Below are 14,570 nucleotides of genomic sequence, written 5' to 3' on the forward strand. Positions count from 1 at the left end.
TGAAACCATGTCAGTTTGAGTCCAGATTGCCAGAGATTTGAAGCTGGTGTGGTACCTTCAAACCATCCATCTCCCACTTCACCGTCTTGCGTTGTATGGAGTCGCACCTCCTTCGATCACCAGGTTGGTGGAGCGGTTGTTTGTCTGGTTTCTTCTACTGTGCCACGTAATTTGTCTTGCTGTGGTTACCTCTAGTTCTTCAGAACTCCTGGTACCATGTTGCGTTTGATTGCTTCCTTGATCATGAAGGTACACATAGAACACAAGGATATGATTGCCACAAGTATTTATTATTGATGGCAACCATGTATTTCTACGTAAAAATGATTCCGTCTCCATTACTGTAAAACTATAGAGGGAAATGTCTGTCCTCTTGTCCGTTCCGCTACCAAGTGTCCGCCTCCCCTTTGTCCCCCACTATGTATATGTCTGCATCGGTGTCTAGTTCCACCTGCTGGCGAGAGGTCATAACTGTCCCTACATGTGTTGGTCAGTGGCTCTGTACAGTGGTGCTATTATATACAAATATATACATTGGTACAACTCTGTAAAATTATGCATAGATATGCCTTTACGCATATCACCACAGTCGGGTGTCGGGTTACGGGTGTGTGGGATGGGATTAGTGCTCGAGGCGTAGTGTTGCCTACTCACTCTGCCCGCCCTGATGAGGTTGTGCAGTTTATTTACGCGCTGCAGGCCAACCTGGACGGTGTTGCTGCTGGCGCTGACTGTCTCTGCCCACCCAGGCATGGTGAATGACGGCAACCGGCAGCCTCCTTCCCGGGCCGGGGCACAGGGTCACCCATCTCTCCTCCACTGCGTCCAGCAGGGACTCAACTCAGCATCCGTAAAACGGGGTACCACTCTCCTTGCTGCAATGGTATTAATAATAATCTTTATTAGAATCATCATAGAATCATAGAATTTGCAGTGCAGAAGGAGACCATTTGGCCCATTGAGTCTGCACCGACCCTTGGAAAGAGCATCCCACTTAAGCTCACGCCTCCACCCTATCCCCGTATCCCCATAACCCAGTAACCCCACCCAACCTTTTTTGGACACTAAGGGCAATTTACAATGACCAATCCATTTTGGACTGTGGGAGGAAACCGGATCACCCAGAGGAAACCCACACAGGCATGGGATAAAGTGCATACTCCACATTGGCAGCGACCCAAGCTGGGAATCGAACCTGGGACCCTGGAGTTGTGAAGCAACTGTGCTAACCACCGTGCTACCGTGCTGCCCACCAAGTCGGCTTACATTCACACTTCAATGAAGTAACTGTGAAAAGCCCCTAATCGCCACACTCCGGTGCTTGTTCGGGTACACACAGGGAGAATTCAGAATGTCCAAATACCGAACAGGACGTCTTACGGGACTTGTAGGAGGAAACCGGAGCACCCGGAGGAAACCCACGCAGACACAGGGAGAACGTGCAGACTCTATACACACAGTAAACCCACGCAGACCAAGCCGGGAATCGAACCTGGGATACTGGAGCTGTGAAGTGGTGTGTGTGTGGGGGGGGGGGGGGGGGGTGTGTGTGAAGTGTGTATATGCGGCTGCAGCTTGCCAGCCTCCCGAGCATGTCAATCACGGACCAGGCGAATTCCGCACCGTTTCTCATTGGAATCGATTATGTTCCACATGGTGCCGGTGCTCGACCCTCACTAGTCGATTAATTAGTCCAGGTGCGGTGCCAGTTTTGCTGTCGGTGAAGTCCATGGATCCTGCCCCGGTGTCAACTGTTCGGCTAAGGAACGGAGAATCCAGCCAATGTTGTTTCACTATTATTGCCCAAGGTGGTTCTCCTGATTTGGGCCTCTGTCGGAGTGAACTTTGGGCCTGGCTATTTATGGGGGTTTGGCGAGACCTTCCCCTCCAATCAGCTTCCCGAGCATCCTTGCAGCATACTCTTTCTCTTAAAAGTAATTTTATTAAAATTTTTAACGTTTTAAACATTTAAAATGTATAACATTGCAAAGTAAAACCCACTCAAACCCCCCCCCCCCCCCCCCCCCCCCAAACCTGGGTTTATTCCCTCTGTTCCCTCAGGTAGCCCGGCAATCCTTATGTTCTGGTGGCAGTCTCCTGATCGTCAATCTTCCCTGTGTTGTTCCTCGTGTCTTAATAAAGCTCGTAGTCTCAAAGGTGGAGAAGATGCTTTATTGTGAATTTGTTCTGTCTTCAGGGCTTAACTTACGGCTACCTCAAATGCTGCCTGCTTGTGTGTCTGTCCTGCTCCCAGTTCTGCCTTCCGTGAAGTGTCCTCACTTCCTGTCCCTGTGTATTTATATAGCTCTCCCATGCTCCCTCTAGTGCTTGCTCAGTTGTATTGCATCTACTCAGATCTATAATCACCACATCCCCTTTTTTCTTTACATATTTTCTGTACATCGTTAAAGATAATTGTACAAAACAGTTACTTATGATATGTGTATCTATACAAGTGATGGTGCTATTGCATATTTTACAAAGCCAATTTATATTTATGAGTCCACTCTTAATAAAAATATTTATGAGTCCAAATTTGACAAATTTGTTCACTGAGTTTTTTCTTTTGTTGTTGACGTGGTGAATGTTGTCGGTGTTCTTGTTATTTTAAGTAACCAATGCGTCATCCTGAGGTGTTTGCATGGTCGAACCACTGATGTTGACTGACATGGACTTTTTTCTGTGCTTGTGGTATCGATTTATTATGTCATCTGCCTTGAAAGCTGGTGTGCTTGCTTGTTCTGGAGCAGATGTGAGTTTGTGCGATTCGTTGTCATCCCATGGCATGTTTGTAGTCTTGCCATTGTTTTGCAGTGTGCTGTGGCATTGTCCTTCATGTGCAGAGTTGTACCATTTTGTACAAGTCGTTGTTTCATTCCTGTTGTTTCTGTCGTTCGTGTCTTTGTTGTTTTCGTTGCCATTTTTGTCATTTCTGTCTTTGTTGTTATCGCTATCTTTGTTATGCTTCTTGTTGGTTTTGTTGTTCTTCTTGTAGTTTTTGTCGTTGTGCTTGTCGTTTTTGTTGGTGCTGTTGTTCTTGTTTCTGCAGTGCTTCTTGCGATTTTTGTTGTTCTTATCCCGCTTCATGTTGCTTTTGTTCTTGTTGTTGTTGTTCTCGTTTCTGCTGTGCTTCTTGTGGCTTTTGTTTGTCTTGTTATGCTCAATGAGTGTCCCGTGTGGATAATTTGAGTCATTGTCACAGTTATTGGTGCGAGTGTCCTTTGTGGAATCTGTTACCTTGAACGTTTCGTCTCGAGAATGGTGAGACTGATCTGATGTTGCATTGATGCTGGTGACATCAGTCATTTGCGGTGGATTTGATTCGTCATCTTTGCTTTCTTGGTGCTCCTCTTCTGGAGTCAAATTCTTTGCGATTTCATTTGACGCGGTCTCTCTGGACTCTTGGTGCTCCTCTTCCGGAGTCAAAATCTTCATGATTTCAATTGACGTGGTCTCTCTGGACTCTTGGCGCTCCTCTTCTGGAGTCAAAATCTTCATGGTTTCTGTTGATGTGGTCAGACAGGACTCTTGGTGCTCCACTTCTGGAGTCAAAATCTGCATGGTTTCTATTGGCATGGTCTCGCTGGACTCTTGGGTGGCCCTACTCTGTGCTTCTGTACAGACAAGCTGAGAACTGTCAGTCGCTCTGTGATCCTGTACCTCCTGTATGTCGAGTGTGATCACCTTGTCACTGTTTTCGCATGCAGTGGGTAGATGTACATTGTCTTCTTGATTATGTGAGCTTGGTAGACTTTCATAGTCTGCTTGCGGTTGCTCAGATACGGCGGGTTGACCTTCATGGTCTTGTTCATGCATGGTGTTCGCCAGGGAGTGTTTGCTTGCTTCCCTTTTGGAGTCTTTCATCACTCTCACTGTGGAGCCTGACATCGCTCTCTCTGTGGAGTCTTTCTGAAATGAAAATGAAATGAAAATCGCTTATTGTCACGAGTAGTCTTCAATGAAGTTACTGTGAAAAGCCCCTAGTCGCCACATTCTGGCACCTGTCCGGGGAGGCTGGTACGGGAATCAAACCGTGCTGATGGCCTGCTTGGTCTGCTTTAAAAGCAAGCGATTTAGCCTGGTGAGCTAAACCAGCCCCTCTCTGTGCTCTCTGTGTGGCGTTTTCTTTGTCTTGGGTATTGCTGTCATCCAATGTATCGACGATCTGCCATGGCACCATGGTGTTGGATTCATCTACCACGAGTTGATTCGTGTTGAGCTATGTGACTGTGTCGCTGATGCGGTGATCAGCATATCCGAATAACTCAGCCATGTCTGAGTAGTATTCTTCAAAAGACAAATCATCTTTTTTTGTTTCGGATTTCTTTTTGTTCTCTTCACTTTGGGTGGTGCAGACTGCTTTTTCCAGGGTGTTGTGCGAGTTGTTTTCAACTGCTGGTTTAAGTTCAGGCCTTTTTTTGTCTTCTGAGACAAGAAAGTTTGGTTTTACCGCTTTAAGTATCTTGTTTTCAATTATCGGGCATTTCCCTTTTAAGTAGGTGTGGTCCGGATGCTCAGACGTCATGACGCTCATGACATCATGCGTAGGAATGAATTGCGCATGCGCAAATCGGCCTTCCTTTACTGTGCAGTTTTGTGTGCACTGCGCATGCGCGGCTTGCGCATGCGCATAACGATCCGCGACCAAAATGTTTTGAGACTGTGCATGCGTGGCTTACGCATGCGCATAACGATCAGCAACACAAACTTTTTTAAACTGCGCATGCGCAGCTGGCGCATGAGCAGAATGATAAACGGGTGATTGTAACTGCGCATGCGCGGCTTCTGTTTCCTGCGCATGCGCAGACGCAGTTTTTTGTTCTTTGTCTGCCCGAGACAGTAAAATGTAGCCGACGCCATTTTATCACGGATTTCAGCGTTTTTTCTTTCTGAAAGTTGTAAGTTACCTTTTCCTTTCGATCTGGACTGGATTTCAGCGTTTTGGATTTGTGAAAAATTCAAGTTATTTCTTCTTTTTGATCTGTACTTTTCACTCGCGATTTCTTGACTGAATCCTTTCTTTTTGTAGAGTTTTGCATCACTCAGTCTCTGGGCAGTTTGGCCTCTGAGCATACCGTGCTGTTCAAATTCCTTACAGTACTCTTCAAATTTGTTTAGTATTGTTTGTAAGTTGTTGCTGATTTCAGCTTTTGAGTATTTAAATCCATTATATACTTTCCTAGCTTCATGTCCTGCGATGAGCATTGCTATTTAAATTTCGTCTGAGGCTGCTGCTACATCATTACCTATGATATATAAATCGAACATTTGTTTAAACATTTTCCAGACATTTCTTACATTGCCAGTCATGTCCAGCTGCTGTGGGGTTCCAAGCTACATCCTCAAATAAGCGGTGTCTTCCCAAGTCCAATGTCCAGTAGGAGATTTCCATGCCATTTTGTTATTTCTGTATCTGCAGCTGAGTTGTCCTGTAGTAAGCGTCTGAAGCCAATCCTGGTACCATGTGTTGTTCCTCGTGTCTTAATAAAGCTCGTAGTCTCAAAGGTGGAGAAGATGTTTTATTGTGAATTTGTTCTGTCTTCAGAGCTTAACTTACGGCTACCTCAAATGCTGCCTGCTTGTGTGTCTGTCCTGCTCCCAGTTCTGCCTTCCGTGAAGTGTCCTCACTTCCTGTCCCTGTGTATTTATATAGCTCTCCCGTGCTCCCTCTAGTGCTTGCTCAGTTGTATTGCATCTACTCATATCTACAATCACCACATTCCCTTTGTGCGCTCTCTGTGTTGTTGCCAACCTTGCCAACTCGGCTTGAGCGAGGAGATCTGTTTGCTCTGGTCGTGGCCGCTTTCTCCTGCTGCTGCACTGATGCTTCCTAGGTCTTCTGTCTCCTCGACGTTCTCACCAACGCCATGATGGCCAACATCACGGCTGCCATGAGGTCCTCCTTTGTAGAGTCTTTGCATTTCTGAAACTCTACTGTAAGAAGCTCCATCAACTGCTCCGTCGATGGGTGGGCCGACACTTGCGTTGTTGACTCTGCTCGTTCCGCCATGCTCTGCTCCGCCTCGCTCTGCGTACCCATTCGCTTTGAGGTTCGGGTGCTCCTCACGCGACCTTTGTTTTTTTTTCACCTCCGTGGCTGATCCAAGAGCATTACTTTGGAAGGTTGTTAGTGGGGGCGGGGGGAGGGGGGGAAGCTTTGTTACTTTTTATATCCGATTAATTGTTTATAAGGGTCTACGTTGAAGTTCCCAAGAGAGAGCCACCTTTCGTCTGACTGCTCAGCTCATAGCCGCTATCAGAAGTCCACTTCACCTCTTTTTACCTTACCTGACCTAGTGATACACCAATCCTATCACCACTAACTCAGATATTACCGCCTTTTCTGGCAATAATCCTTCCAAACTACCTATCTCCTCATCTCTCATCAGTAAAGACTGACTTGCTCCTGTATCCCTTACCACCTTAATCTGCTCACCTACTCCATTTTATACACATGAGTAGTCAGTATCCCACAAATAAAATCTTTTGAAAGATCTGGCACCTGCTCATCCACCAACCCCTGAAATGAAATGAAAATCGCTTATTGTCACAAGTAGGCTTCAATGAAGTTACTGTGAAAAGCCCCTAGTCGCCACATTCTGGCGCCTGTTCGGGGAGGCCTGGACGGGAATTGAACCGTGCTGCTGGCCTGCCTTGGTCTGCTTTCAAAGCCAGCGATTTAGCCCAGTGCGCTAAACCAGCTGTACAGGCTGTACACTCTGTTACACCTCTTCCATGGGAACAAGAGTTTTTCTACCCACTTTAATCAACCCCATTGGCTTGTCCTATTTTAACAGATCTATTTTCCCAGTATATTTCTTAATTCGCCAACACTGCTACTTTGTGTGTCCTAATATCTCCAACTAAATCTCATTTACATTGACCACCTGTGAATTTCTCATTTCGCCAGTTTCTATCCTTCGCAGATTGAAATTGATGTCGAGAACCAGACTTTCCATTGTGAATTAATTCAGAACTGCCATTTCTGCGGCCTGTCTAGCAGTTTTAATTGTTTGCTCTTCCGTATGAGGTCCCACTATCGCGGGAAGTGAACCTTTAAATTCCTCCAAAATAATCGTTTCCCTGAGAGTATGATATGTTTGGTCTATTTTTAATGCTCTTAGATATAGATATAGAGAAATACAGCACAGAACAGGCCCTTCGGCCCACGATGTTGTGCCAAGCTCTTAACCACCTATCAAAATTATTTTGGTTAATTCTTTCAAATTCTATCTATGTCTGACCAGGTTTTCTCCTTAGATTTCTAAACCTTTGTCTGTAGGCTTCTGGCACTAGTTCACATGCATTTAATATGACTTTTCTCAACTCATTGTAATCCCAAAATATCTCCTCTGATAGTGAGGCAAACACTTCACTAGCTCTACCTACCAAATTAGTTTGAATCAACACTACCCAGCTGGTCTTTGGTGAATTCAATTGTTTAGCCACTTTATGAAAAGGGATAAAAAAATGCTTCCACATCTTTCTCATCAAACGTTAACACTGCTTCAATATCTTTAAATATGTCCCTCCTAACCTTTTGACTAAGAGGGGTTTTTCCTTCCTCTAGAGGTTCCTCAACCACTGCCTTTAACTCAACAGTTCAAGTTTATATTCTAGTTTTCTTCCAATGCCTTCTTATTCATTTCCATTTTGTGAAGTTCAAATTCTTTCTCTTTACTCTTTCTCTGCCATTGCTATAACATCCTGGGCCAGTGCACGGTCAATTCCAGCCCCACGTGCTTCGGCATCACAACACAAGTGAATTAACCAATAATTCATATAAAAATACCCAAAATCTTTTGCCTAGGCTGCCCAATAATTACACTCACCAGGTTTGTAAAAGTAAACATGATTACTTTTTATTTATAACAAGAACTATAATGAAATATGCAGCAAATACAACTGGTATACCTAATCCACACTTTAACGTGCCCTCACACTCTACACACACATGCAAGACAGACAAACACAAAGGGATGGAAATAGGTAACAATCGTAGGTGAAAGGAAGAAAGAATCTTTGTTTCAGATGATGGTACGTAGCACACCTTCCTTCATAGCAAGCTTGCAAGTTAAAGTCTTTGGTTTGCAGCTTGCAATGATCTTCTTTGTAGATTCAATCATTCAGGTTCTCTGTAGTTTAGGAGTGCACTGCTCACAAGCCTTCTGGAGAAATATAGCAGGTTCTGGACTTTGCCCGCGCAGCCAGTAATGGGTCTCCTCTAAACAGATTCATTCAGGCTCCCTGCCAGTTTAGACAGTCTTTTTGGAGCAAAAACAGCGAGGTTCTTGTCTTTCTGTTGTCAAGAGTCAAACTGAAATCTTGGGAGTCTGAAAAGCATTTCAGGAGAGTAAGATCCAATCACCACCTGTTACTGGCCAGTTCATTGGCCACCAGCAAAATCAATCAAACTGAGTCCCAACTCATCCATCTCACTGGTGCCGGTCGTCTGCAATTCCAGCTTAAACCAGCACAGACTTCTGGATTCTTCTGAATTAAACATACAGGCTGCTGGCCTTAAAGAGATATTGTCCATCAATCATCCATGGATCGAAATAAACAAAAGAAAAGGGAAAGAAGGGAATAAAGTGGAAAACTCCTTCCATCATTCCCTCTCTATATCTTTCTTTTTCTTCTGCCATGGCCACTTTTTCCTTTTTGTTCATTTCAAATTTCTTCAGTTCCATTTCTTTCTGTTGATCTTTTTTCTGCATTTCTAATTGTTTCATTTGTAATTGAATTCCAGCTAATTCTATTGATTCAGGCTGTGCCTCTGGCAAATCTAACTTCTGAGCTATGCTTGTATTACCTCAACCTTTCTCACCCCTTCAGATGAAGTCAACTGCAGCTTTTCCACCAAACCCAAAAGTTTTGTTTTGGTCACCCTTTGTAAACCAGCCCAAGTGACCTCTTTCACAGCCAAAAAAAACCTTTTGCAACTGAAAGCCAACTCCATCACTGCTTATTTAAACTTCAAAACCAGAAAGAAAGCAACTGTTCCACACACGCTCCCTGTCTTTAAATTCAATAATCCGAATCCAAACAAGGATTTATACTTTAAATTCCCGGACGAGCCCCCAATTTTATTCAGACAAGGGGCGGGATTCTCCGACCCCACGCAGGGTCGGAGAATCGGCCGGCAGCGGCGTTATTCCCGCTCCCGCAGGGTTTTTAAATCTCCCACCGGCCAAAAACCGGCGCTGTGCAAATCCCGCCGGCAGCCTCTGAAAACAGCTGGCGCCGGCGGGATTTCATTATATTTTTAGATTCCACAAATCTCCGGCCCGGATGGGCCGAAGTCCCGCCGACGTGGCCACGGGTCACGTCGGCGAAAATCACAGTTGCTTTAAAACGGCATCAACCATTGATGATGGTTGACGCCGTTCAGTGTCGGGGGGTGGGTTGCGGCATCGGGGGGGGGTGGGTTGCGGCATCGGGGGTGTGTGTTGCGGCATCGGGGGGGTGGGCTGCGGCATCGGGGGGGTGGGTTGCGGCATCGGGGGGGTGGGTTGCGGCATCGGGGGGGTTGCGGCATCGGGGGGGGTTGCGGCATCGGGGGGGTGGGTTGCGGCATCGGGGGGGGTTGCGGCATCGGGGGGGTTGCGGCATCGGGGGGGGTTGCGGCATCGGGGGGGTGGGGTTGCGGCATCGGGGGATGGGTTGCGGCATCGGGGGGGTGGGTTGCGGCCATCGGGGGGTTGCGGCATCGGGGGGGTGGGTTGCGGCATCGGGGGGGTGTGTTGCGGCATCGGGGGGTGGGTTGCGGCATCGGGGGGTGGGTTGCGGCATCGGGGGGGTGGGTTGCGGCATCGGGGGGGTGTGTTGCGGCATCGGGGGGGTAGGTTGCGGCATCGGGGGGGTGGGTTGCGGCATCGGGGGGTGGGTTGCGGCATCGGGGGGGGGTTGCGGCATCGGGGGGGGCATCGGGGGGGGCATGGGGGGGGTTTGGGGGCAGCGGCGTGCAGAGAGGGGGGGGGTTACGGATGCCCTGGGCCAACGCACCGTCGCCCCCCCTCTGTACGCCGCTGCCCCCTACCCCAACCCCCCCCTCACCACCCCTACCTCCCTCCAACGCCCCTACCCCCCTCCCCACCACCCCTACCCCCCTCCCCACCACCCCTAGCCCCCTCCCCACCACCCCTACCCCCCTCCCCACCACCCCTACCCCCCTCCAATGCCGCCCCCCATCTCTCGCAACGCAGCAACCCCCCCCCCTTAACGCCGGGTCCCCCCCCCCCTCAATGCCGGGTCCCTCCCCCCCCCTCAACGCCGGGTCCCCCCCCCTCAACGCCGGTACCCACACCCCGTCCCCCTCCCTCTGAAGGCCGGTACCCACACACCCCCTCTCTCCTCCTCCCCCCCTTCCTTCCTCCTCCCCCCCTCCTTCCTCCTCCCCCCTTCCTTCCTCCTCCCCCCCCTTCCTTCCTCCGTCCCCCCTTCCTTCCTCCGTTAGTAGGGGGGGGTGCGGCGTTAGTGGGAGGTGGGGGGTGGGGGGGTGCAGCGTTGTGAGAGATGGGGGGCGGCGTTGGAGGGGTGTAGGGGTGGTGGGGAGGGAGGTAGGGGTGGTGGGGAGGGAGGTAGGGGCGTTGGAGGGAGGTAGGGGTGGTGGGGAGGGAGGTAGGGGTGGTGGGGAGGGAGGTAGGGGTGGTGAGGGGAGGGTGGTTGGGGTAGGGGGCAGCGGCGTTCAGAGGGGGGGGGGCGACGGTGCGTTGGCCCCGGGCATCCGTCGCCCCCCCTCTCTGCACGCCGCTGCCCCCAAACCCCCCCCCCCCCCCCCGATGCCGCAAACCCCCCTCCCCCCAAATGCCGGAACCCCCCCCCCCCAAATGCCGGAACCCCCCCCCCCCAAATGCCGGAACCCCCCCCCCCCCAAATGCCGGAACCCCCCCCCCCTCAAATGCCGGGTCTCCTCCTCCTCCTCCAAAAAACGCCGGGTCTCACCACTTCCGCAGCTGGTGAAACTGACGCGTATAGCGTCAGTCAGCTGCTAGCCCCTCCGGGAATGGAGAATAGCCGCCTAAAAGAAGGCCCCAACGCCGGAGTGATTAACACCGATTTTTCTCGCCGGAAACCCGCGTTACGACGGGCAACGGAGAATCCCGCCCCAGACCAGAACAGTAGTTAAAATACTGGGCAGAAACCCTAATATTTTACTTTAATTTTTTGTCAGAGTGTGAGGAAAGGATACCTCGCTCCAGGAGAGAGTTCACGGAGAAATAGGAATATGGTTTATTAAAACAAACTTTATTACTAACGCAGAATTAAAATATCTTTAACATCACATCAGAAAATAGCTTACAATAACCCCTTAAACAATACTACCCAATACTGTGAATACAGTGACACTATAACCCCAATTGCTATTTTTATTTTCACTCAAATAACAAAAAGAAACATTTCAGCTTTCATAACACTTTCAAATACACTGTGCCTTCAGCTGGCAGTGGAGGGGCAATGTGGGAGTGGGGTTGCTAGTGGAGGTGGTGGTGGTGGAGCGGGCAGTATGGGGGGATTTTGGGGTTCTGGGGTGGTTATGCTGGAGGGGAACATGTGCAGATGTGTGAGAGTGATGGAGGAATGGTGGTGGGTATTGGGCGTGGTGGTGGGTGTGGGGGTCGTGATACACGTGTCATGGGGAACCCCACCTCAGCAGGGTCTCAATTGCTTGCCCGATGCCGACTTTTGCCTCAGTGACCACCCAACCCCCCGACCCGCCGATCAGGTCCACAGCTGGACAGCTGCGGTAAGAGGTCGCAAGTCCGGCAATCCCCCTGCGGTTTTCTCCCTCTCACAGTGGTTGTGGGCTGACTTCTCCTGGGTGAGGGAGGGGCGATGGAGTCAGAGAACGCACAGTGTTAGACAGTACAGGGGTGGGTGGCTAGTGGCCTTCGTGGGGGCTGGTATGGGTGCTGGCAGGTGGGGCAGGCTGGAGTTTCCCTCGCCCTCCCCCCGTGTAAGAGGGGGGACTGGGGTTATGGGTGTGTGGGCCAGGGATTAGCGCCAGGGACACTATGCTGCCTACTCACCCTGGCCACCCTGAGGAGGTCATGCAGCTTTTAGTGGCACAGCTTGCCGACCCTGGTGGTGTTGCCCACAGCGCTCGCGGTCTCTCCCACCTGCCTGCAGACCTGGTGCACGGTGGCAACCGCCTCCCAATCCCGGGAGACAGGGTGTTCCACTGCTCCTCCACAGCATCCAACATGGCCTCGAGTTCCACGTCCGTGAACTGCGGTGCCGCTCTTCTTGCCGCCATCTTTTTGGTTGGGTTGGGTATGTGTGGGGGGCGGAGTGCTTCTATGCATCTGCAGCTTATCAGCCTCTCAAGTGTCAATCCCAACTCTGGGCATTCAGACACTGGTTTTCTTTGAAATCTGTTGTGTTCCACGTGGCGCTGGTGCTAGCCCATTAACGGTCAATGAATTGGTCTGGAAATAGAACCAATTGCGCTGTTTTAGAACGCAACCAATTCAGTCCCGGTAACAAGACTTAGTTTCTGAAATTGAGAATTCCGCCAAATGTATCCAGTTCCATCGGGAACACCCTATATCCAAACCAAACTCCATTAGCCCAAACTTTTATGGTGCCCTAATTGCTCCTCTGGCCCCCAAAACCTTTCCCACCAGGATTCTTTAAAAACACTACTGCAGCAGTCACACACACACTAACCCAAGCTTTTAACCCTTACTGCACCAAACACATATGGTACAATACATCTGGAATACCTACATTCATCACAACATTGACATACACACACAGACTCTCAGATACACATACAGAAAAACACATTCACATATTCAGACTCAATAACGCACGTACACACATATTTTCTGTTTTCGATTGGGATTGGGAGAGCCTTTCAGAAGATTCTGGAGCGGAAGACTGGTTCCATTTTCTGCTTTTAGTTTTGCTTTGAGAAGGAGCTGAGCAGAAGGCTGCAATATAGCTCCCAGAAAGGCTGGAACTCCTTTTCACTTTGATATCTTGGCTGGAGTGAGCAGGTCTGGGTTATTAGGCTTTAACTCCTGATTTAAACGCTGCAAGCAGTCTCCATCATGCCAGTCTCTGATTAAAGGACTGCAAGCAGTCTTCAGAGAGATCTGTAAAAGCTGAACGTCTGTTTGGAAGGTTGAGGAAGGCACAGTGCAGATAGATCTCCCCTCAGATGTCTAGGTATCGGGAAGAAAGGGCCTTTTACTTTCTCATCACTACAGTTAATCTTGATCTGGATGGAAAAATCTCTTGTACATTCTCATGGTGAGAACTTCAGCTTGACTCTGAGGCTGAGCGTCCATCTGGTGGCTACAAGTTAGAATTGCAGAGACCAGAGGAGAATCTTTTTCATAAAAGCCCAGGTCAGTGGAAGTGAAGGTAACGTCCCAGAGGAAGCCTTACAGCCTGAGAGTTCTAGTTGGAGACAGACATTAGAAGATGCAAACCAACCTCTGATTTCAAGATCATCAACTACAAAGACTACCACCTCAGCAGTAAAGATTCATCTCAGCCCTTATAATCCCTGTTTTTTAAAAACTTTTCTACCCCCTCCGCCCTGTGTCTGTCCTGTGTGTATGGAGGGTGGGACGGAGTTTGGGGAATAGTTAGATTAGTCGACCATTGTTCTATTGTTTCGAATACATGTTTATCTCTTCCCTTGTTTCAGATAGTTTTTAAATAATGCTTTACTTATAAATCTGGTGGCAATAACTCATTGAAGCAGTCAAGGGAAAAGGATGTCAGGAAAACATACTAATTATTGGTTAATTTACTTATATTGGGTCTCCTGGGCCTGTGAGGCTGGAATTGACCACACACCAGCCTAGGGTGTCATAACAATGCACACACAAACACACACACAAACACACATACACACACACTCACAATCATTCACACTCTCACGCATACACTCACACACACACATATATGCACACACAGAATCACATGCTCTCGCACACATACACACATGCACTACTACTATGAGTGGCATGGACAGAGTGGATAGTCAGATGTTCTTTCCCTAAATAGGACAGTCAAGTACTAGGGGACATGGTTTAAAGTGCGTGGGGAAAAGTTTAGTAAAGATGTGTGAGGCAAGGTTTTTACACAGAGGGTGGTAAATATATGGAACGCACTGCCTGGGGAGGTGGTCGGAGCAGGTACGATAGCGGCCTTTAAGGGACATCTAGACAAATATATGAATAGGATCGGAATGGAAGGATATGGACTCCGGAAGTGCAGACGGTTTTAGTTTAGACAGGTACCATGGTCGGCGCAGGCTTGGAGGGCCGAAGGGCCTGTTCCTGTGCTGTATTGATCTTTGGTCTTTGTACTCATGTGAATTGCGCTTTCACATAGCCGTCCGTCAGTCCAGAAGTAAAACATTCGAACACGTTGGTAACGAATATTCGTTTATTCACGGCCGGGACAAATCTCTAAGTAGTCGGGGAACCACCTTCGAGAAGTGCCAAAGTCCCAAAGTATGGACTGTCTCTTTATACAATCACAGCTTAGAGGTGGTCCCCTTAAATTCCTAGATACACCAATGATTTGGCAAGGATCCAGAACATGTACTT

The sequence above is a fragment of the Scyliorhinus canicula genome, chromosome 12, assembly GCF_902713615.1.
Source record: "Scyliorhinus canicula chromosome 12, sScyCan1.1, whole genome shotgun sequence".
Lineage (NCBI taxonomy): Eukaryota > Metazoa > Chordata > Chondrichthyes > Carcharhiniformes > Scyliorhinidae > Scyliorhinus > Scyliorhinus canicula.